This window comes from Bubalus kerabau, chromosome 10 (genome assembly GCF_029407905.1).
Source record: "Bubalus kerabau isolate K-KA32 ecotype Philippines breed swamp buffalo chromosome 10, PCC_UOA_SB_1v2, whole genome shotgun sequence".
Taxonomy (NCBI): Eukaryota; Metazoa; Chordata; class Mammalia; order Artiodactyla; family Bovidae; genus Bubalus; species Bubalus kerabau.
This window is the reverse complement of record NC_073633.1, coordinates 39,142,202-39,167,651: the sequence shown is the minus strand read 5'-3', so window position 1 is coordinate 39,167,651 and position 25,450 is coordinate 39,142,202. Positions and strand designations below refer to the sequence as shown.

The window sequence follows — 25,450 nt, the reverse complement described above, 5'->3', positions numbered from 1 at the left end:
TTTTTTATTCAGCAGCTTACCCCATTTCCAAGCAGCCCAGCATATAGGCACTTCCTTTGACTCTTATACCTGCTGAGAGATTTGATACCAATTCTCTCTGATGGTCTCAGGGGCCCTAGAAATGCCTATTAGATGCTGAAAGATTCTGGCCCCAGCTTGGGAAGAAGATGTGTGTTCAAACAGGACAAACAATAAAGAAGTATCCATCCTGCTCCACCCACCTGACACCCGCCCCAATCCGACCAACCTAAACCCACACTGGAGGGGTGTGTCTCCAAGTGCTTACTCTAAGATCTGTTGATTTAATTGTTGAGAGAGAGTTGTGGAGGGCACTCCTTTGATGTGGGATGGGGCTTTACAAAGTCAGGAAAGTGTCTTGATTTGTCTTTGGCTACTTATGGAGCCATGGGGCTCTTTGTCAGAAATAAAATCCTTTCTGTATTCTATAAGAACCAGTTCTTAATTACTGCGCTCAAAATGGAAAAACAAATGGGAACAGACATCAATGGAGCCTGAGTTAAATGTAATAGGGTGTAACCATAGATGGAAAACTGAACAGTTGCCAAAAAAAAAAAAAAAACCAATGAGGAAGCTGTCTGGGCACTGACATGGAACAATTACCAAGAGATATTATTAAGTGATAAAAAGTAAGAAACAGATTGATGATAGTCTGCTACTACTCTAAAACAATCTCCTTTTTTACACATATAGATTATCTGAGATCCATGAAAGAAGATATATTCTGTATTATTTCCCAGAGCTTCCAGAATGTTCAAGCTCCCAGATCCCCCAAGGGACCCATCTGTTGAGTGCTTACTGTATGCGAGGCACTGTCTCAAACAAGATCCAGATATACTCAGCACTATAAAGATAAACACTCAGCTACCACAATCATTAACTCATTGTTTCTCTTATTTCAACTCTAACCCCAGCCACGGTCAAACTACCTCCCCCTGTACCCCCCAAAACATACATACTTGGGATTATTTTGAAGGAAATCACAGACATCATATCATTTTATCCATAAAAAGCATATAAAATATAATTGTTTTTAAATGTAACCACAATAAGTGTTACACCTCCCCAGATTTACAGTAATTCTTTAAAATCATCACACATCCAGACCGTGTTCACACTCACAAGATGACCAGGAAGATTTGAACACTAACTGCATTTGCATGTAATTTTTAATTTTAGATGATTTGTCAAATCAGTATCTATACAGGGTACTTTGGCATTTGGCTGTGATTGACCTTGTCTGTTTTAATCGTTATGGCTTTTTTTTTTGGAGGAGGGGGAGGTTTTGTTGTTGGTTTTTTTTTTTTGAGCTTTATCGGTTGAATAAATTGGGCTGATTTACTTGCAGAGATTCTCACCTTCTGGATTTGGCTGATTGCATCCTCACAGTTTGGTTTCGGTTTTGTCTATTCAATTTCCTATGTAAATTGATGTTTGACCTAGAAGCCTAGTTTGACTCATATGTAATCTTTTTTAGACGAATGCTTCATAAGGTGGTGGTGTGCGCATCCATCAGGAGGTATACGATGTCTGATTGTCTGTCTTAGCAACTATTGGTCATCATTACCTAGATCCATTTTTTTAATTAGGAGTTGCAAAATAGTGTTATCCCAGTTCTATCACTCTGCCTTATTAACTGGAATACTCATATAGAGAGAGAATTGTTAACTGTTTGGTTACCCTGAGATGGAATTCTCACATGAAAAGAAAGATAAACACTTGACCTTTTTCTTCTGAGGGAGTGAAGTTAGTGAAAGTCGCTCAGTCATATCCAACTCTTTGTGACCCCATGGACTGTATAGTCCATGGAATTCTCTAGGTCAGAATACTGGAGTGGGTAGCCTTTCCCTTCTCCGGGGGATCTTCCCAACCCAGGGATTGAATTTCACCCAGGTCTCCTGCATTGCAGGCAGATTCTCTGCCAGCTGAGCCACAGGGAAGCCCAAGAACAATGGAGTGGGTCGCCTATCCCTTCTCCAGCAGATCTTCCCAACCCAGGAATCAAACTGGGGTCTCCTGCATTGCAGGTGGATTCTTTACCAACTGAGCTATCAGAATAATGAGTTGGTTCTCCAGCATCCTTCAAAGATGATCAGTTAGCTTTTTTCTTAGTATCTTTATGAATTCATGGGTTTTAACACATCTGATATATTTCAATTTATTGTGACTTTTAGCTTTTCTGGTGCTCAGATGGCTGTCTTTGGCCAATATGACGTTCAAGTTGGCTCCTAAGAAATTTGACACAAGCCCAACAGTCTTTGATAACTTCTTTGCAATCTGGTATGTCAGATATCCAATCTCCTTTTGTCTGTTGTCTACCTTCAGACCTGGAACATGCATTTTCCCAAATTTCCCTGGCTGCTTTCACTGGAAAAAGCTACAATCTAGCCACAAGGGGTGCTTATTACTAATGGGTTGACTGACTTTTTTTATGGAGGGAAGCAGGAAAGAAGTATTTTTAAAAATACATCATAGGTTCATAGTGATATTTTAAATTTAACCATAGGATTATAGGATTTTGCGACTTTTTTGTTTTACATGAAAAAATCAGTGTTTCTAATCTCTTTAACCTAATCATTTATTTGCTTTATACTATAATATATGTAAGGCTTTCCTCGTAACTCAGTCAGTAAAGAGTCTACCTGCAATGCAGGAGACCTGGGTTCAATTTCTGGATCAGGAAGAGCCCCTGGAGAAGGAAATGGCAACCCACTGCAGTATTCTTGCCTGGGAAATCCCATGGACAGAGGAGCCTGGTGGGCTACAATCCATTGGGTCGCAAAAGTCAGACACAACTTAGTGCTTAGGACAAGCACTGTGGCCGGTTACAAAATGGCTTAGGGCAAAAAATGGCTTCTTTACTTCCATGGTGGCTCAGCCGATAAAGAATTTCCCTGCAATATGGGAGACCTGGGTTCGATCCCTGGAAAAAGGATTGGCTACCCACTCCAGTATTCTTGTCTGGAAAAACCCATGGACAGAGGAGTCTGGCGGGCTACAGTCCATGGGGTCGCAAAGAGTCAGACAAGACTGAGCGACTAAGCACAGCAGGGCATAATATATGTAACCATTCAAGGTAATGATACAAACAATGCCATCATTAAGTTTTTTTGTATGTTTGTTGTTGCTATTGTTTGGTTTCTTTAACAGTACTTTTTATCTTCAGGGTTTACCACATTAAGACTGTATGGTCACATGACTGTTTTAAATCATGGGCTTTTATATTTAATTATTAAATAATTATATAAGACATTTACATTTGTATCAATTTTATGTCCGTAAAACAAAGTACATTGAGGAAAGTCTAGCTTCCACCTCTATTCTCTTTACCCTTCCCCTTCCTATTACTTTAAGTAATTATTTTATTTCATGGTTCCTTAAATGTCATCCATACACACATACCACTCTTCCTGAGATAAATCTTAAATACTATATCTATTTTTTAAATATTTATTCATTCATTCATTCATTTATTTGACTGTGCCGAGTCTTAGTAGTGGCATGTGAGATCTTTTGTTGTGGCATGCGGGATCTAGTTCCCTGACCAGGGAGCAAACCCAGGCCCCCTGCATTAGGAATATGGAGTCTTAGCCACTGGACCACCAGGGAAGTCCCTATATATACTTTTTAATCTTCATTTTTTTCCCATTAAACATCTTATTGAGCTGATAACTCCATGGCCATATATAAAAATAGGCTTCTCCCTGTTTATAGCTACATACTAAAAGGATGTTCCATAGTTTATTCAGCTAATTTCCAATCTTTTGCTATTAAAAACAATTCTGTAATGTATTATTCTATATAAAGGTCTTTCTTTGTTATTTTATAACATGTTATAAAACATGTAAAATATGTTTTACAATGTGTTTTTTGTATTCTCCAGGCAAGAATACTGGAGTGGTTAGCCATTCCCTTCTCCAGGGATCAAAGCCAGGTCTCCTGCATTGCATGCAGATTCTTTACTCTCTGAGCCACTAGGGAAGCCCCTGGATATTATAGAGGTTAGATTACTGGATCAAAGGAGAAGTACATATATAATTTTACTAGATATGTTAAATTCCCATCCATTGGGTCTGTACTGTTTTGCTTTCCAAACTAGCAATATATGTGATTGTCTATTTCTCTACTGCCTTCAGTTCAGTTCAGTCACTCAGTTGTGTCCGACTCTTTGCGACCGCATGAATCACAGCACGCCAGGCCTCCCTGTCCATCACCAACTCCTGGAATTCACTCAAACTCACGTCCATTGAGTCAGTGATGCCATCCAGCCATCTCATCCTCTGTCATCCCCTTCTCCTCCTGCCCCCAATCCCTCCCAGCATGAGTCTTTTCCAATGAGTCAACTCTTCACATGAGGTGGCCAAAGTACTGGAGTTTCAGCTTTAGCATCATTCCTTCCAAAGAAATCCCAGGGCTGATCTCCTTCAGAATGGACTGGTTGGCTCTCCTGGCAGTCCAAGGGACTCTCAAGAGTCCTCCAACACCACAGTTCAAAAGCATCAATTCTTCGGCTCTCAGCTTTCTTCACAGTCCAACTCTCATGTCCATACATGACCACTGGAAAAACCATAGCTTTGATTAGACAGACCTTTGTTGGCAAAGTAATGTCTCTGCTTTTGAATATGCTATCTAGGTTGGTCATAGCTTTTCTTCCAAGGAATAAGCGTCTTTTAATTTCATGGCTGCAGTCACCATCTGCAGTGATTTTGGAGCCCAAAAAAATAAATTCTGACACTGTTTCCACTGTTTCCTCATCTATTTCCCATGAAATGATGGGACCAGATGCCATGATCTTCGTTTTCTGAATGTTGAGCTTTAAGCCTTACATTCCTAATAAAATGTATGTTTCAGATTTTTGCCAATCTTACACATGACAAAATTATATCTCAGTTAATTTTTCATTTTTATTGTGGTCAAGCATCTTTACAACATGTGTAAAGCCATTTTCCTTTCTTTTTCTGTGAGCCTTCTGTTCACATTTCCAGCCCATTTTTCAAAGGTGTATTGTGTATTTTTCCTATGTTTCTAGAAGTTCTTTTACATTGCAGTACTACCTCTTTACAATCCAAGTTGCATGTATTTCTTTCAAGTTCTAAGAACCTTTTTAAACATATATTTTGATATCTTCAGATAAAAACACTAAAACACAAAAGAGTTAAGCTCCTAAAGACCAGGGGGGAAGAAAAGAATGTACATTTCATGGATAATAAAACATAGGTTCACAATAGTTAATCACAGGAGGTGTATCTCCAGACTCTGGTTCTCTGTGTCAGACTTTGGATAGCAGTACATTTACAGTCAGATGTCAGATTCCCCATCTGCCTGGATAATCCACAATAAATTGCCTTAATACTTGGTGCCTTGGGGTTACATTTCTCCAACACACTTAGCAAAGCTCACTGTTTCTATTTATATCAAGTTCATTTTTCAACAGATATGTCTAGACTTTGTCCATTTAGAATGTAAGTTAGGCCAAGTCTGTCCAAGGTGGTTATATCTGAATTAAGACCTAAAAAGATAGGCCAGTCCTTGTGAATGAATATCTAGGGAACAGATTCCCAGGCAAAAGGAATGTCAAGTGCTAAGTCGCTCAAAGAGAAAAAGTTTAAAACGTCTGAGGAGCACCGGGAACATGAGTACAGGTGGAGAACTGTGAGTTAAAGGACACTTGTGATGGGTGAGCTTGACACCTGGGGCCAGATAAAAGAGGCTTTTTCAGGTTAGCGTTAGGAGCCTGAGTTTTAACTGGCTTCCATTCTTGCCTATAGCTGAGTCCTTTTTTGTTATTGTTGGTTTACTTGTTTTATTTCCCCTTGTGCATTAATTTATTTTCACTATATCCTTCTCACTTTTACAACCTTAGCACTAGCTCTCTCCTACCATTCCTGCCCATTCTCTACCTTGCCCTCTGAGATTTGGAGCACCGTGCTCAGCACCTGGGACCTGGCAGCTCTTCTTCCTGGAGGAGAAAAGCAGCGTGAATTTTACCAGTTAACACACAACCACTGCCTTTAGCGCAGTCTTGTAAGAGACGAGACAGTTTCTACACATAAGGGAAATACATGCTCCCATAGGCTGACACATGCACCTGGTCTTTGCCCAAGTTTGAGTTTATGTGCTCCGTCATGTCCAGCTCTTTGTGACCCCATGGACTGTAACCCACCAGGCTCCTCTGTCTATGGGATGTTCCAGGCAAGAATACTGGAGTGGGTTGCCATTTGCCCAACAAGTATGGATAATAATCCCTCATATATTTGCAAGTACCTTCTTGCATAAAGTTTATCTAGATACTTTGTAAGTTTCTTGTGAGAGCTTTATCTTTTGTGTGCTCTGTAAATTCTTGGAACGTTACCACATATTCAGTAAACACTAGTGGCTGCTTGTTTATTAATTAACTTTCCTTGGAGTTCCAATATTAAGAGGTCCTATTTCAGCTGCCATGCCACTACTGTAGGTGGTAACAGCAACTAAACCAGCCAAGAAAACTACTCAAATTAAACATTTCCCATGCTTTTCCCCACTCACTGCTCCTGCCACCCTACTGCTGATAGTACATAAGTCTTTCCTTACCTTAGGAAAACCTGTAAAATCTGGAAAGGGCAGTGAAGAGCTAAGTGAATAATTCTAAAACAAATTATACAGGCTTCTAGGAGCATAAGGGACCTAGGACAGGACTTCAAATGCTGACTTTTTCTTAACAGGATGCCTATTTAATTTGGGAGACTAAATATTCTGCTTAGGAAATGTGTTCCCTAATCACTTTTTATCTTTGGCTGTAAAGCAACATTTCTCTTCTTCTGGATAGCTATTTCTAACTTAGTAATTTAATTTTCATTCCAGCAGACACTTATTCTCATGCACAGTTGAAGAAAGTATTTAAAAGAAAACCAAAAATAAAAATATCTTCCTTAGATTCAATTAATAGTTAATAAGTACCTTCTAAATGCCTGGTACTTTTCACAAACACTCTGTTATTTAATTGTTTCCTGGAGTAGCTTTTCTCTTTTTTCCAGTAAACATTATAAAACACCGACAGGTGCTCGCAGCAGGCCAAGTACTGGGGATATGTATCAGTCAAGACGGACTTACTTATGCTATAGTAACAAACGCCCCCATATAGTGATTTAAAACATAAGAAATTTATTTTGTACTCACACTAAATGTGCACCATGGATTAGGTAGGGATCAGCTCACCATCTTCATTTTCACTCTGGGTCCTCTGTTGGCAGAACAGTAAATCCCTGGCCAGTCAGCCTAGGGGACAGCCAAAGTCTAGAGGGTCTGCCACTGGCAAATTCCTTCTGTGGCCCAGTTTGAACACAAATGACTTTCAGTATAACTCATTGGTCAGAACTAGTTGTATGGCTTTAGGGGAGGTCAGGAAGTACAATCCTACCACATGCCCAGATGCAGAGTTAGAGATAGTCAGTGGCTAGCATCAAGAACATTACAGGATAGACAATTAAAATGACATGCTCTTGTCTTTGCTGGAGTAATCAGTCCAAATGGGGATATATATATATATATATATATAAAACATTTCAAATTTTGTGTGCTAAGTACAGTCTGTAAAGGTGGCTATGGGAGCACAGAGGGATGGTGGTGAGTTCCAGATGGGAGATGTGGAGAGCAGCAAAGGCTACCTAGTGAAAGCAACAGTTGAGTGAATCATGAATGATGGGTTTGCCCTCCAGGTAGCTGGAACCAAGGCAGAGGCAAGACATAGCACAGAGCATGTGGAGCAAGAAGCAGAACATTGGTGCAACATAGTTGAGTGTTAAGTGCTAGGCCAGAAGGGGAAAGAGAGAAGACTAGTTGTAGGTAGAAGCCAGATCATGCCATTACAGGGAGCTTGAACCTTGGTCCTGGAGAATGGGAACTATTGGAGTGTTTAAGGCAGGAAAGTACTACAGTCAATGTATCCTCTCTTGGTGCATACAGTTCATTTTCCTTCTTCAGTTCTTTGGAATAAGAAAATAAGATGATACTTGGAGAAAAATTATGAAATCAACCCAAATTAGACCAAAGCTGAGAAATGGAAAGTTTTCGTGAAGGCCAGAATATTCCAATAGTAGACTGGAACATCTATTGAGTAATCTAAAGACATTTGGAAGTGGAGTGAAGACAGAGGTTTTGCTCAGCCTTGAAAGCCTGAAAAATGCTTTTCACTGAGTCAAATACAGACGCTGCTCATCCAGTTCTCCCTAGAGGAAAGAGAAACTTCACAAATGAACTTTGAGAATTTTCAGTCATATTGCTAAGGTCAAACTAATTATGAGGTATTATCAAACCATTGTTTAAACAGTTCCACTATAATCCATAATCCCTACATTATATAATAATGTAGTTTTTTTTGTTTTAAAGACTGTTTCATTTTATATTAAGGTATTTATCCCAGAGTTCTTTATTCAGTGTCTTCATGATATCCCTTTTATCAGCATTTTATTTTCAACTTTTTGTGACATTATACCTTATGTATTTTGAAGCTATTATATATCTAAACTATAAGATTGTGAGCTTAAAAAAGAAAAAAAACCTGAGCCACTGGTTTGAACCAATGAATTCACCCCATTTACATTTGTCGTGATTACTGACCTATTTGGTGGGGTCTGTTTCTAGAATTTTATTTTAGGCTTTCTATTTCCCTTTCTTTCTTATTGCTGCTTTTTCTTAAATTTTGTTGGATTTGTCATATTTTTTAATTTTCTATCTTGCTTCTGGTTTTCAAGTTATATTTTTTATTTTTGTATTTTGAGGATAACTCAAATTTTATAAGATTAATCAAAAAATCTAAATTTAATCAGCATTTCCAACTTCCTCACACATTATAGAACACCGCTGGTGGTGGTGGTTCAGTCACTAAGTCGTGTCTGACTCTTGCGACCCCACGGACTGCAGCCTGCCAGGCTCCTCTGTCTATGGGATTCTCCAGGCAAGAACACCACTAAAACTTGTGAAATTCAGTAAACTCTCTCCTACCCTACATGTTATTGTTTTGTCTACTTTAATTTCTCTTTCAAATTGCATCCCCATGACACTCATCATTTTGTTAGTGCTGTGAGTGTCTATATCATTCTTTATCAGTTTCTCACTGTTTCATGTCATTTATCACACATTTTTAATTCCCAGACCTTGCAGCAATAAAAATTTGGATATCAAGCCCATGCAAAGCATATGTCTGTGATTGCATTTTCTCAGATAAGACTCTTTTTCACCAAGTACCATATGAAAACAGAGAAGTTTCCTTTTTGGGTCTTTGGCCATGGTATAGATTTTTTTTTCTTCCTCTGTCCTTTTACTGAGAGTACAGTTTCAGCCTCTGAAGGCCTGACTTTTGCAGACATCTCAGATTCACTCCCCACATCACGCAAATTCTAGCTCCTTATTTCACCTACAGTGTCCTCAAAGCCAATGGCCCTGGTTGTGGGAACCTGTAACCCCCACACCAAGGGCAGCCAGGGTCCATTTACAAGCTTACTGATCTTGCTTTCAGTTCCCTCTTCATTTCTGGGATCTAGGGATTCCCCTTTTTTTCTTGCAAGCTCAACTATAAGTTTCAAAGAATTTTTAAACGTTTTGTTTAGCTTTTCTCAGAATTTGTAGTGGGAGAGTTTCAGGTTCTCTTAGTTTAATCTTTTGACAGAAGCCACAGGTTTTCTATGTAATGTGTATGTATATGCAGATATTTATATATACATGTATGTGTTTGTATATGTTTTCTTTGTACTTGAATCTTCTATATTTTCTATGTATTCTACAAGCTTAAACATATATGTATTGTTGTTGTTGTTCAGTCACTTAGTTGTGTTCAATTCTTTGTGACCCCATGGACTGCAGCACTCCAGGCTTCCCTGTCCTTTTCCATCTGCCACAGCTTGCTCAAACTCTAGTCCACTGAGTCAGTGATGCCCTCCAACCATCTCATCCTCTGTCATCCCCTTCTCCTCCTGCCTTCAATCTGTCGCAGCATCAGGGTCTTTTCAAATGAGTCAGCTCTTCACATCAGATGGCCAAAGGATTGGAGCTTCAGCTTCAACATCAGTCCCTCTAATGAATATTCAGGATTGATTTCCTCTAGTATTGACTGGTTTGATCTCCTTGCAGTCCAAGGGATTCTCAAGAGTCTTCTCCAAACCACAGTTCAGAGGCATCAATTCTTTGGCATTCAACCTTCTTTATGGTCCAGCTCTCACATCCATACATGACTACTGGAAAAACCATAGTTTTGACTCGATGGACCTTTGTTGGTAAAGTAATGTCTCTACTTTTTAATACGCTATCTAGGTTTGTCATAACTCTTCTTCCAAAGAGCAAGTGTCTTTTAAATTTGTGGCTGCAGTCACCATCTGCAGTAATTTTGGAGCCCAAGAAAAGAAAGTCTCTCATTATTTCCATTGTTTCCCCATCTATTTGTCATGAAGTGATGGGACCAGAGGCCATAATCTTCATTTTTTGAATGTTGAGTTTTAAGGCAGTGTTTTCACACTCCTCTCTCACCTTCATCAAGAGGCTCTTTAGTTCCTCTTTGCTTTCTGACCTAAGGGTGGTGTCATCTGCATATCTGAGGTTACTGATATTTCTCCGTGCAATGTGGATTCCAACTTGTGCTTCATTCAGTTCAATTCAATCACTCAGTTGTATCTAACTCTTTGCAACCCCATGGACTGCAGCACACCAGGCTTCCCTGTCCTTCACCAACTCCCAGAGCTTATTCAAATTTATGTCCATTGAGTCAGTGATGCCATCCTACCATCTCATCCTCTGTCATCCCCTTCTCCTCCTGCCTTCAATCTTTCCCAGCATCAGGGTCTTTTCCAATGAGTCAGTTCTTTGAATCAGGTGGCCAAAATATTTGAGTTTCAGCCTCAGCATCACTCCTTCCAATGACCATCCAGGACTGGTCTCCTTTAGGATGGACTGGTTGGATCTCCTTGCAGTCCGAGGGACTCACGAGAGTTTATCCAACACCACAGTTCAAAAGCATCAATTCTTCAGTGCTCAGCCTTCTTCACAGTCCAACTCTCACATCCATATATGACCACTGGAAAAACTGTAGCCTTGACTAGACGGACTTTTGTTGGCAAAGTAATGTCTCTGCTTTTGAATATGCTTTCTAGGTTGGTCATAACTTTCCTTCCAAGGAGTAAGCATCTTTTAATTTCTTGGCTGCAATCACCATCTGCAGTGATTTTGGAGCCTAGAAAAATAAAGTCAGCCACTGTTTCCACTGTTTCCCCATCTATTTCCCATGAAGTGATGGGACCAGATGCCATGATCTTCGTTTTCTGAATGTTGAGCTTTAAGCCAACTTTTTCACTCTCCTCTTTCACCTTCATCAAGAGGCTTTTTAGTTCCTCTTCACTTTCTGCCATAAGGGTGGTGTCATCTGCATATCTGAGGTTATTGATATTTCTCCTGGCAATCTTGATTCCAGCTTGTGTTTCTTCCAGCCCAGTGTTTCTCATGATGTACTCTGCATATAAGTTAAATAAGCAGGTTGACAATATACAGCCTTGATGTACTCCTTTTCCTATTTGGAACCAGTCTGCTGTTCCATGTTCAGTTCTAACTGTTGCTTCCTGACCTGCATATAGGTTTCTCAAGAGGCAGGTCAGGTGGTCTGGTAATCCTGTCTCTTTCAGGATTTTCCACAGTTTATTGTGATCCACACAGTCAAAGGCTTTGGCATAGTCAATGAAGCCGAAATAGATGTTTTTTTGGAACTCTCTTGCTTTTTCGATGATCCAGCAGATGTTGGCAATTTGATCTCTGGTTCCTCTGCCTTTTCTAAAACCAGCTTGAACATCAGGAAGTTCATGGTTCACATATTGCTGAAGCCTGGCTTGGAGAATTTTGAGCATTACTTTACTAGTGTGTGAGATGAATGCAATTGTGTGGAAGTTTGAGCATTCTTTGGTATTGCCTTTCTTTGGGATTGGAATGAAAACTGACCTTTTCCAATCCTGTGGCCACTGCTGAGTTTTCCAAATTTGCTGGCATATTGAGTGTAGCACTTTCATAGCATCATCTTTCAGGATTTGAAATAGCTCAACTGGAATTCCATCACCTCCACTAGCCTTCAGTCTTAGAGTCAAGATTTCTGGAATCACACCCAAAGTCTATTCTTACAGGTGGCTGAATTATTACAATGTAAAATGAGTTCCCTACATTATAGTTTTCCAAGTTAAAGTTAGAGTCATAATTGTCAAAAAGTGGGACTCTGAATATTGGGATGGGACTTATGGGTAAATTCCAGTGGGGCTGGACAACTTGAACTCAAAAACTCTACTGAGCCTATTTTGCTTGTAGAAGCAGTTCTTCCTTCCCTCTCTCTAAGGAAGTTAATGTCCTTTTGCCTGGAGAACCTGTAATCACCTTCCATGAGATACTTTGCATTGCAAGAGACTGCTGATCTTCCTTTGGACTTAATCCCACCAACTTTTACTTCTCCTATAACTTGACTCAATTCCCAGAAGATCCAAGAAAGCAAGGTACAAAAAAGTGTGACACATGAAGAGGTACAATAAACACCAAAGGAATTGGATTATTTTACCACTTTACATCAAAAGGAATTTCAATTACAATCAGTTTCAGACTTTAGCTAGTACACAGAACCCCTTAAATTAAGAACAAGGGCCCCCAAGACTTCCCTGGTGGTCCAATGGGCAAAGACTCAGTGATCCCAGTGCAGGGGGCCTGAGTTCAATCCCAGATCTTGGTCAGGGAACTAAGATCCCACATTCCACAACTAAGAGCTGATGCAGCCAAATTAATTAATTAAAAAAATAAAAAAGAATAAGGACCCCTTTGGGACTTCCCTGGCAGTCCAATGGTTAAGGCTCCGTATTCCCAATGCAGGGACATGGATTATTTAGTCCCTGGCCAGGGAACTAAGATCCACATGCCACACAGTGTAGCCAATAAATAAATAAATACAAATAAAATGTACTCTCTCATTCATTAAAACATTAAAAAAAAAGAATGAGAGTAAAGGCCCCCTTATTTGGTCTGCTATAGAAACCAAAAAACTATATTGTTCTTCTAATTTCCCCCAAAGGCACCTATGGCCATTTATCAAAGTGACTGTGCATTGGAAAAAGACAAATAATCAGACTTCCAGGGATTATTGGACGTTCAGTAGTTTCTGGAGATCCAAATCACCACTGTGTCCACTAGTCAGAGCAGGGTTCTGATGGAGGGTGGGTGATGAAGGGAGTTTTGGCTCAAGCGTGGCTCACAATAGTCAGAGTGGACACCTAACCTCGGACAAGATCATCATGGTAAACCTTGGAGATTTTTGCGGTTGTTTGTTATTCAACATTAGTGTGGCAACATATCACTGATATAGTTGATCTAAGAAAATTTCCCTTTTCCTTTAAGTCAAAGGTGTAGAATTCAAGTTTAGTTGTTTGCTAAGTGAAGTCACTCAGTCGTGTCCGACTCTTTGCAACCCTGTGTACTGTAGCCTACCAGGCTCCTCCCTCCATGGGATTCTCCAGACAAGAATACTGGAGTGGGTTGTCATTTCCTTCTCCAGGGGATCTTCCTGACCCAGGGATTGAACCCGAGTCTCCCACATTGCAGGCAGATGCTTCCGTGGCAGGGAAGACCAAGGGGCCAGGGAAGACCAAGGGGCCAGCTATAAGGTGTGATTTTCTAGAGTGCAAGAAAATCAACTTGTCCCAGCTTAATCCCCTTATTGGATTCTCTAAGTACCTGCTTTCTCCTATTGATCACCCCTTGGATTCTCATATTAAAAGAACTGGTAAAATTCCAATATTCCTTGAGGAAGATAATATAAAATACAAGTGTAAAAGCTTTGGGGTTACTAGGGAGAGATTGAGGGGAGGGGCAGTTATGTAGAAGAGAATGGTCAGGTCCAGTGAGATTGATGGATGAGAAGTTCAGGTAGATGTCACCCCCCCCCAACCCTGGATAGAGTCAGGGAGACATCTGAGAAATTCCTCAGGAGGGAGAAAGGAAGTGGGGACCAGGTTTGTCTACTTCATTTGTAGGGAGCAGTGGCCTCTTTCTGGAGTCAGATTGGGATATGATCAATTATAAGAAGTCAGCAACAAAAGTGGTAAAACAGTAAAAAATAATAATAATAAATTAGAAGACCTGGGGCTAGGCTCCTGCTTGACCACAGATAAACTGTATGACCTTAGGCAGTCACTTCACCTATTTGCCCTCCTTCTTCATCCTCCAAGTGAGACTCCACAGAGGGCAAGAAAATCAACTTGTCCTAAGTTAATTCCCTTATTGGACTCTCTAAGTACCTGCTTTCTCCCTGTTTTCCTCCCCAAAGCAGGACCCTTCCTGCTTTTTGGTACTGTGAACTGTCTCCTGGCAGTCTCTGATCTAGATAAGAAATGCAACAGAATTGTTTTTAATCCTAGCAAGTGGCGTGTGAGAAGTATTGTGTTTAGACCTTAGAACAACCACATCCAGTCTTATCACTGAGGCTAATGTGCACATGACTCGCAGGGTCTTTGCCATCACTGGCATCGGCAGCCCTTGTTGACTTAACGGCACTGTTTCCAGAGAAAATTACGGCAGAGCCATTGTGTGATGTTCAGGGTAACAGGTGGTTGTGGTTTTACAGTGGGTTTGTACTTCACCTCTTGATTTCTCAAACTCCTCTTCAAGTCATATTCATCTCCTGGATGAGAGAAGCCCTGAAGCTTTCCACCAGTTCTCAGACCTGCTACTTCACACCACACCAACAATTATTGTTGTTCCTAATCTCTTTGGTATCAGGCTCCAGAGTTTAATTACCAAAGACGTTCACAGTTAACTCATTCCTCTCTCACTTGGAGGAAATGGCTGTTATACGGCACCCTTTAGTGGCTGTCCAGTTTTCAAAGGTCTTTGTAAATTCTTTGTCAATGCTGATTAATTCTCTCAACAGACCCATAGGGAAATTTCTATAGGAAACAGTTTTCCATATGACAAAACTGAGGCAGGGAGCCAATGAACTAGGCTTTACTACTATTAACACATCACAAGTTGGCTTGAGACTAGATCACAAGACATTGTAGTGACACCATACTCCCTCCCATAGCTCCAAGTCTCCCACATTTGGAAATCCCTGGTCAATTTACAAATTTCCCCAACTCTATTTTCACTGTTAAGAATGTAAGCTTTGTGATTCTGTCATCTTCCCTGGTGGCTCAGCTGGTGAAGAATCTGCCTGCAATGTGGGAGACCTGGGTTCAGTCCCTGGATTGGGAAGATCCTCTGGAGAAGGGAATGGTTACCCACTGCAGCATTCGTCCATGGGGTCAAAGAGTCAGACATGATTGAGCGACTTTCACTTTCAGACACATGTGGACTAAAGCCAATCTCATTCTATGACTAGTTCGTATTAACAATATTTATTGGGCTTTGTTTAGCATACACCCACTTGTGAGAAACACACACCATTGTTTCAAGACATAGGAATGGTCGTCACAATCAGCCTAAGAGATCTCCCACTCTTGGACAGTAACGTAAGAGTCCTCCCAGCTAATGTGTTAGTGTGTAGAAGATAGCAGATGGATCTAAATTTTGCTAGCCCAACTTGTGTCTTAAGAGTGAAGAGGAAAGTCTCCCAAAACTGTCCTATTTAAAATACTCATTTTAATTTGTATCCAGTGGTAAAAAAACTAGGAAATTTCTCAGGGAACCTTTGGCCCTAGTCCAACCAAGTTTCCCCTGGGCAATCTCTGAACTCCACCTTAGAGTACATTTACCAACAAAATCCACAGCTAATCTATACTTCTCTAACTTTGGAGGAAATGGGTGGAGTAGGGGCAAAGAGAGGAAAGGACATGACCTGTATGTATGCAAAGGGAGTGTGGTCTTAAGCAGGGTGGACCCTTGAACACCCATTGTAGGCTCAGAGGTACCCAGCAAGCATCAGACAATGGATTTGCCCAAACTTCTAAGGACTAATTTGCACTTATGCCTTAAATCCAAGAGGAGTGAATAATGAGATCTGCCTGGAAATTTAATCAGGTTTCTTTGACCCTTCCAACCAATGGGCTTCCTAGCTTAATGTAGGCATAAATGTGCAGTGAGAGACTTCTTCCCCACACATTCCCTGGTGAACAGACAAGTCGTTTCAGGAGATAGTCTCCAGGTTAAATCCGTCCTCTCCTGTGACTGCCCATGCCCTAATTCAGGCCCTTGTCACATCTCATTTGGACTCTTGCAAAATTTCCTACCCAGTCTTTGGCCTCTAGTCTTGCTCTATTGAATCCATTCTCCACACTGTCACAAATGTGTTCTTTCTGAGATTAATTGTCCTGAATGCCCTACAAAATAAATTCTAAACTTGGTTCTCAAGGCCCTTGCAAATGTAGGCATGACCTGCATTTCCATTCTCATTGACCATTTCTGGTCTTCACATCTCCTTGCTGCTGACATGTCTAAAGGGATAACATCAATTATTTATTTCCACACCAATTATGTATAATAATCACTCTAAATTCAGTGACTTGAAACAACACTCATTTATTCTCAGGCTCCCAGGCCTGCAAATAAGCTGCAGTGGCTCTGTTAATGTGTGTCCCTTATGGGACCTATGCTGAAATGGCATCAGCTTTTAGGGCAGTAGTTACTAGCTTTCTTCATACAGGAGGATGGAAACTCCAAGAAGGATGCATGATACCTTATGATACCAAGAAGGGCAGAAATGCATGATACCACTTAAGGCCTGATAACTAAGAATGAACAAACTTCTACAAATGCCCACATTTCACTGGCCCAAGCAAATTGCACCACCAAGCTCAACATCAATAGAATACAGAAATTATTCTACCTCTAGTTAGGAGAAACAGCAGTATCACATAGCATAGGTCACTGAGGCAGAGAAAGATAAAAAATTGAGAACAAGTATCAATTGCTGCATAAAACATTATCTTTAAAACAACAAATATTTATTATCTCACAGCTTCCATGAAGTTTAATTTACACTGTCAATCAGAGCTGCAGCTATCTGAAGCTCGACTGCTGAAGGCTCTGTTTCCAAGCTCACTCCTATGGTTATTGGCAGACCTGTTCTTCTCCATATGGGCCTCCCCAGAAGCTGCCTGAATGCCCCCACGACTTGGCAGCCAGCTTCCCCTAGAGTGAGTGATCCAAGAAAAAGTAAAAAAAAAAAAATGGAGCCCAAGACAGAGCCACAAATTTTATGTCACTGCATCTCAGAAGTGACACGTCTTTCATATTCTATTGGCCCCACAGACCAACCATTCTCTGTGAAAGGACGCTGTGTAAGGGTCTGAAAATCAGGAGGCCGGCATTGCTGGAGGCCATCTTGGCTGTGACAGGCTGCGATAGGTTGGCTAGTGCAGTTGTGATTTAAAATACTGATAATTTATTGAGTTATCCCCATAAACCACCAAACTGTTTCTACTCTGTAGTATTATTACTGGGTTCAAACCATTACAGCTAACTCAGGGCAATAGCAGTTGTACAAAATTTTTTGTCAGATCATGTTAATTTTTATACCAAAAGCAGTACTATAAATATCAATGATTTTTCACCTTTGGGCTTTTTTTTTTTTTTTTTTAACATCTCTGTCTTCCTGTGCATACATTTTCTTCATCCAACACATGCTGCTGCTGCTGCTGCTGCTAGGTCGCTTCAGTCGTGTCCAACTCTGTGCAACCCCATAGACGGCAGCTCACCAGGCTCCCCATCCCTGGGATTCTCCAGGCAAGAATACTGGAGTGGGTTGCCATTTCCTTCTCCAATGCATGAAAGTGAAAAGTGGAAGGGAAGTCGCTCAGTCGTGTCCGACTCCTAGCGACCCCATGGACTGCAGCCCACCAGGCTCCTCCATCCATGGGATTTTTCCAGGCAAGAGTACTGGAGTGGGGTGCCATTGCCTTCTCCGCCAACACATGCTAATTACCAGTTATTCTCCATTCACCAAACAGATGAGTTTTCAAATATCATTCTTTCTGTTAAGCCTTTCCTGACTACTGCTCACCTGAATATTATCCTCCTGTCTCTCCACAGCTTTTTGGATGTACCCCCTGCCCAAGGTTGGAAAAACCCTAAACCCATCATGGAGTATTTAGATTCTTCTCAATCTCTTTCATTGGGCTATAGACTTACAGTGCTCAATGTTTGGCATAATAGCTACTCAATAAATGTTTGAAGAAAGCATGATGGGGAAGACAGGAGAAATAAAATACAAGGCCTTATCCTAACAGAATTTCATTACATTGGTTTTCTACCATCTGCTGGTTAAGCTTTTCTGATGTGCTAGGCAGTATTATGATGCTTTCATAGCCACCATCTCATGCTGCTGCTGCTAAGTTTCTTCAGTCGTGTCCGACTCTGTGTGACCCCATAGACAGCAGCCCACAAGGCTACCCCGTCCCTGGGATTCTCCAGGCAAGAACACTGGAGTGGGTTGCCATTTCCTTCTCCAATACCATCTCATGAAAACCTTGCAAAAATCCAATAAATAAGAATGATTTGGGAAAGATTTATCAAGTTTAGAGAAGTTAATCTTCTAATTAATCTTCCAAGGAAGCAGTAAAATCAGGATTTCATCCTAGATTCTTGCATTCTAAGCTCTCTCCTTATACCGCCCCATTCAGCCTGTGTAGGGAAGCACCCCATTGCTTCTGTATATCTACTACTTCCTAGAACTAGTTCTCTCACTCGGTGATCTTCCCACGTCAGTCCCTAAAAACCATTTCTTAGGGTATTCCTTGACCGATTGTTCACTTATCACCTCTGTCTTGATTCAGGTTCCAGAATCCACACCCAGGTAAAGATTGTAAGCTCAACCTTTCACCTAAGAGGGTGAGTTGTGTCTGGAGGGGCAGACAAATTACAGAGAAGCCTGGAGACACCCAGAGCCCCGCAGGCAGAAAGTGCCCAGAAGCCTAGTCAAGCTCCCTGGATCCACTCACACAAAGGGAAGTGAGCTGCCCCAGGCATCTCACTGCACAAGTCCATCCCTGGGGCCAGGCAGAGAGCCCTGTGGGCTCTGACATTTAAAGGTCACATCGTCTAGGAAGTTGAGTAGATGAAATGAATGGCATACATGAAAGCATTAAGAATTCTTTGAGAGAAAACTGCAGTATAAATTCAAGGTAGTATTAGTGTATTTTTGAAAATCATTATTTATGTTCATTTCTTTTTTTTCCCAGCCAGTTGACTTGGGCACATATGTATACACACATATAAAAGTAAATAAACACATACATAGTACATAAATAAATATAATACTAATTTTTTAAGTTATAAATTGTACCAAGTCATAGATATGAGAGGGAAGGGTATTGCAGTCTTCTCTTTCTTTTTTTCTCTTTTGCTGATCTCCTCCTTCATACCTCCTACCTTCAGAGTGCTAAAACCCTAGTAGGTATCCTTTTGTATCTTTTTCTCCATGCACACTCATACATTTTCAAGAATGGGTCATTACTTATTTAACAATAATGGAAACCAAATTATATAAGCTTTTCAGTGTCATGCATTTCTCAATCAACAGAATGCCATAGAAATTCCCCTAAGTCAAATGGTACGATTGCAAATTCTTCTTTTTAGGGTTACATCATATCTTATGATATGATGGGCCCACAATTTTTTTTTAATTCATTCCCCTCTTAATGAGCACTTGTTTTTGTTCTTTACAAACAAGACTGAATGTAGAGCTCCACATTTTGGTCTTTTATTTCTGTGGGCTGCATGCCCAGGAAAGCAATTGCTGCTTTTAGAATGTATTTCCAGTCTGATGGGACTAAGTAGATAGCTTATTGTTACTTAGGTGCAAGCTACTAGTGATGTAAACTTTTCTTTAGGTATTTCTTACCATTTTGGTTTATCCCTAGTGAATTGTTTCTTCCGTATCCTTTGCCTTATTGTTGTTGGATGATTTGTCTTTTATTAATTTATGAGAGCTCTTCAAATATTATAATAAAATCTTCTACATTGGAATGACATTTTTCCATATTTATTATTTGTTTCTTGATGTTATTTATGGTCTCTCTTCACTGTTACTTCTCTGTGTGCATATGTATGTATATATATTCTTATACTCTTTTATAGTCTATGGTTTTCCTGTCTTAGTTAAGAAAATGTCCTGTATCAGAGATTATTCATGAAGTTTTCTAGGTTTTACTGTATTTCATTGCACTAACTTTTTTGCATGTACATCTTTAGTCATCTGAAGTTTATTTGACTTTCTGTAAGATAGAGCTAATTTTGTCTTTATCCAGATGAAGAAACAGTTGTGCCGGGACCATTTATTTAAAAATCTATCATTTCCTCATTGAATCACCTTCGAAGTACATTAGATCCTCCATATGTTTCACTTCTTGTCTAGTTTCTGTATTCTGTTATGCTAATCTAATTCTCTATTCTGAAAAGAACATCATTCTATGATTACAAAATGTTCTGATATCTTATAAAGTGAAACCAACTCAGAAAATCCCCCCTTCTTTTGATTCCCTTTTTCTTTCTATTATTGAACACATATTATTTTATGTGATATTTAAGATTACTTTATCCAGTTCTAAGAGGAAAGTCTATTGAGATTCTCATTGAAGTTTAATTAAATTTTTACATTAGTTAGAGGAAGATTTATTTATAGTTCTAAGCTTTTTTTAAAGGAACAAAGTGTGTCTTTATAAATCTTTTATAATTGTCATTGCTATTGAAAATGAAATATTTTCTCTATGTTCATCTTAAGGATTTATGGTAATATGGAGAAAAGTTCATGATTTATTTACATTTATCTTATAGATAACCACCTACTTAATTCTTTTATTAATTCAGGTATTTTATTACTGGATCTTCTAATTTTCCAAGTATACAATTGCATAGCCAGCAAAAGAGATTATTTTTTCCTCTATTCCCAAAGTTGTTACAAATGGTTTTGATATTTTTTTTAGTATCATTATACTGACTGTTAATAGAATCTCTAGGCCAATATTTAGTAATATTTTTATTTATTCATTTGGCTACATCAAGTCTCAGTTATGGCACATGGGATCTCTGTTGCATCAAGCAGGATCTTTTGTTTTGGCGCAAGGGCTCTCTAGTTGTGATGTGCAGGTTCAAGAGCACACAGACTTCAGCAGTTAGGGTACACAGGCTTAGGTGCCCCATGGCATGTGGGATCTTAGTTCCCTGACCAGGGATTATACCCACATCCCCTGCACTGCAAGATGGATTTTTAACCACTAGGGAAGTCTGCTTACTAATATTGATGGCAGGCAATCCCACTTGTTTCGATGTTTACTGGAAAGGTTTCAGCAAGCTTGTATAATTTCAGAAAAGGATTCTGTCACTGTCTAGGATCTCATTTCCCAAGTTCTCTTCATTTGCTGAGAGCTGCCCAGGGATTTCCTAGGGAGCAGCATATTCCTGCATTCCTGTAGGTACATAGAGAAGGGAGACTCGAAAGGCAGGCAGAGGGAACACCAAGAGTGGTGGAAGTCTCCCTCCCTAAGAGAAACGGTTCCTTTAAGGAGCATCACACTGAGAGCAGGAGAGAGAGCAGAGGCTCTGACCTGTGAGCATGAAGCCATCTGTGCCCCAGTAAGGAACTCTCTGCCTGCCACCATGTCACCAGCTGCTCCCCTTCCCTTCTTTACAGGATCATATTTTCTAGCAAACTCTTTCTCAGTTCACTCCAAACCAAACTTTTTACTCCACACATGTGGGCCAGGAAAGCCCAGCCCCCTCCAGCTTGCCATAGGCTTTCCCTCCCATCACCCTCTGGACTCCTGATGTTCCATCTCTTCCCCCAGGTGGAACACCTTGAGCATGGGTGTCACTGGTCCCTCCATTTACTACCCACCATTGACAAGTTCCTGCAGCAACAGACGCTTTGCTACAAATCTGCAGGTAATAGTACCTGGCCACACAGGCATTGCACAGGAGGATATCTAATCATCATTAAAGAATTAAATCCCTAGATTTGACCACTGACAACGGGATAATTCTCTGCTGTAGAGGGCTTTCCTGTGCAACATAGGATGTTTAGCCTATTTAAACACCAGTAGCATCCCCATTTCAATAGTGACAATCAAATATGCTTCCAAGCACCGTCGAATGATCCCTGGAGGTGGGGGCAAAACCATCCTCAGTGAGAAAATCACTGCCCTAGGCTATGTGTCCTGAAACATGCTACCTAGAGTTGCCTGTATGTGACATAGCTCATTTGCAAATCATTGCCCATAAATTGAAGCATCTGTCCTTGTCACTTTCAATTTGAAACTTATTTGAAACTACTGCTTCTTTCCTCTCTTAGAGTCATACTGCTTATAGCTTGCTTCTCTCAACTGGCAGCTACCCTAGCCTCTTGGTGAAGGATGATGGCTCAGAGATCCTGAAAGGATCTCTGTGTGCCACGGTGTGGTCAGTTCACAACAATCTTATCTATTTTTAGTTGCTTAGTAGAGTTATTTTTATTTAGCCTGCTGGCTTATCACTCAGCATGAAGTATGTGTACTTTTGTTCCTATTGATGATAGAGATAAAATATGTGCAGCTTTCAGAATTGCAATTTTAAAAAGGAAATTAGCTTTCCCCTGAGTAGCCTGACACTGCAATTTGGCAGATGACATCCCAGTAAACAACTTACAAACAAACTCTTGACTCTAGAAATAAGTATGAACTATTTATAGGCAAGAGATGATTTTCAAGTGGGTAGGTCAAAGGGAAAAACAGGCTGAGAAAAGTCAGCAAGGAAACTCCCGTTCACCCCCCACCCTGAAGTGAGACACTGTAAGGCCATTCGCCAAAACGGAAAATCTACATCACTGTTACTAATGGAGGAATGATGTCTCGGTGAATTTTCAGCTTGTTGAAAGGGTCAGCCCAATTTTTTTTTTGACACAACCACAGGCTCAATTTAAAACCTAAAACATGAAGACATATCCTTAAGACAAAGGTAACAAAAGGATTTCATATGGGATCTTGAAAACATCAATCAGATGACATGTATCTTAGCAACAGGGACGCTGGTAAAAGGCTGTCTGCTGCGAACATAAGGCTCTCCACTCTAAGGCTATTGGAGATAGGTCTCCATGTGTGTGTATACACAAAGGCCATCAGCATTGTGAAAGGCTGTCATATCCCTGCTGCACTCTTTGCTAAGGAAAATCAGAAAACTTTTCATTGTCCTTTGAGGAAGTATTAATACAATCTGGGACAAGAGACTGGTTTGCAAGCAGCTCTGAGGTTGAAGGAGGCAGTGTCCTGAAAGGGGCGATCCGATGGGCTCTGCGAAGGCAAAGGTTGGTTCTTGAGGAGGTTGAGCTGTTTGGTCATTGGCCGCAGACAACAGTCTCCTTCCCAATCAGCCTTTCAGAACTGTGTCTTACGTTGCTGGCTCTATGGCTCCCAGATTCACTAGAATTCAGGACAAAGCTCAAAGCAAAGAGCAGCAGCTGATGATGGGAAAACTGTTGCCCTTGGTTCCCAGACAAAAAGGACAGATCTTGCTCTCTTAAGATGGCCCTGAACTGAGCATCTGCGACCTCTATCTAGGATATACAGATATTGTCAATCTTGACCATGGGTCAGCTAGCTTTTCTGTGAAGAGCGAGGTAGTACAGAATTTGGGCTTTTCGTGCCATAAGCTGTCACAACTCCTGAGCTCTGCCAGTGGAGCACCAAAGCAACACTAGACAATACCTAAGAGAACAGTGTGTCTCCAAATAAAACTTTACTCACAAAAATAGGTTAGTGGGTAGGATTTGGCCCCCAGGACACAGTTTGTGAAAGTGTTAGTTGCTTGTCAGTCACGTCTGACTCTGCGACCCCGTGAACTGTAGCCCTCCAGGCTCCTCTGTCCATGGAATTCTCCAGGCAAGAATACTGGAGTGGGTTGTCACTCCCTTCTCCAGGGGATCTTCTTAAATGATTCCTGATCTTGATGAAAGACATCAAGCACAGCTAATTCTCTTCATCTGAAAAAGGTTGCTCCTTCATATCTGTCTGCCCTAGTTCAGGTCCTTATCTTCTTTTCGATCCCAGTCTTTCCCTTTCCCAGTAAATGGTTTCTATTGCTGACAGTATTAATATTATCCTCTTAGAATAAACAATAGACCCTTGAACAACATGGGGGTTAGGAGTGCTGACCCTCTGCGTATGCCCTCATCCCCAGATTCAACCCACCACTGGTTGGATAATAGGCTAGTATGTTCTACTAAAAAAAAAAAAAGAAAGACTACACCTGTAAGTGGACCTGCAGAGTTCAAATCTGTGTTGCTCAAGGATCAGCTGTATTATGAACCCATCACTCCTACCTCAAAACCCTCTACTAGCTCCCCAAGGCTTAGATCAAAAAATCCAAATTCCTCCATACGATCTTCAAACCTTCCACAACCCACTCCTCTTTCCCACAGGCATCCTGAGTTCCCGCCATGGTGGCCAAGGTGCCTGTCCCCAAACATGCCAGGCAGCTGCTGCTTCCAGACTTTGTCCACACATGTTCTCTGCCCTGCGGGACCAGGCCCACAGTCCCTGCCTGCCTCATCCTTAAACCATCCTCATCCTTAAACCATCCTCATCCTTAAGTCATCCTCATCCTTAAATCATCACTTCTAACTCTCTTTCCCAGTGACACCTTTCCCGTCTGCCTACTGTGTATGATTTACTCCCTTCCACGGGCTCCCACAGAGTTGATTTTATCCCTCTCTTAAAACAGCATGCCTTGAATTCAAATTCTTGCCATCTGTTGTCCCCTGTTCCATAAATCATATGCTTCTTGGCCATACCTTTTTAACCTCTATATAGACCACAATATGCTCAATTCAATTAGTTCATCGTTGATCCACAAACAGGTGTGTTTTGTGTACCTGCTGTGTATTTTGTGACGTTTTCAGTGCTGGGGAAAAAGCCACAAGCTAAATGATATCTCTGCTCTCAGGCTTATAAAATAGTGGGGAAAGATAGATCAAAAGAGACAAACAAACCAATACATTAGGTCATTTCAGATTGAGATAAACACCACTGAAAAAATGCAACCCAGGGTAATTTGTTAGGCAAAGTGAGGGTGTTGGTGGGCACAAAGCTACTTTTGCTATGGGGGGAGCAGGGGAGGTCCCTCTGGGAGGAGGGTATTTGAACTGAACAAATATTGATGATGCTTTAAGTGCTGAATGAGGGGAGGCAACCACTTATACCAAGCTCTGCTCAGAGAGTGTAATTTTAAATATCCTTTAAATAAATAATACATTCAAATATTTCTAATATAAATAAGTTATATTCATTAAAAAGTGAGGTAGGTATATGCAGATATGAAAAGATGTCTAAGGTGTATTGTTAAGTGAAAATAAGAACAACTTGCAGATGGATGTAAATTTTTAACTTTTCTTTGAAATTAAATAATTCATGTATACAGATGTTAATTCATGCCCAAGAGATTTCTAGAAGGCACAGAAGTCAGGGTTAAAAGCAGTAACTTCTAGGGG

General features: G+C 40.6%; 1 protein-coding gene across 3 annotated transcripts in view; it reads left to right on the top strand.

Moving 5' to 3' along the window:
* Positions 1 to 25,450, top strand: part of RASGRP1 (RAS guanyl releasing protein 1) — a 217,890-nt gene that overhangs the window by 54,923 nt on the left and 137,517 nt on the right. Inside the window, exon 2 of one of the 3 annotated variants that reach the window (XM_055537330.1) lies at positions 21,780 to 21,876. The exons of the other annotated variants lie outside the window; for them this stretch is intronic. The gene's annotated coding sequence lies outside the window, so the exon portion shown is untranslated. The remainder of the gene's footprint in view (positions 1 to 21,779; positions 21,877 to 25,450) is intronic. 3 annotated transcript variants of the gene reach the window in all.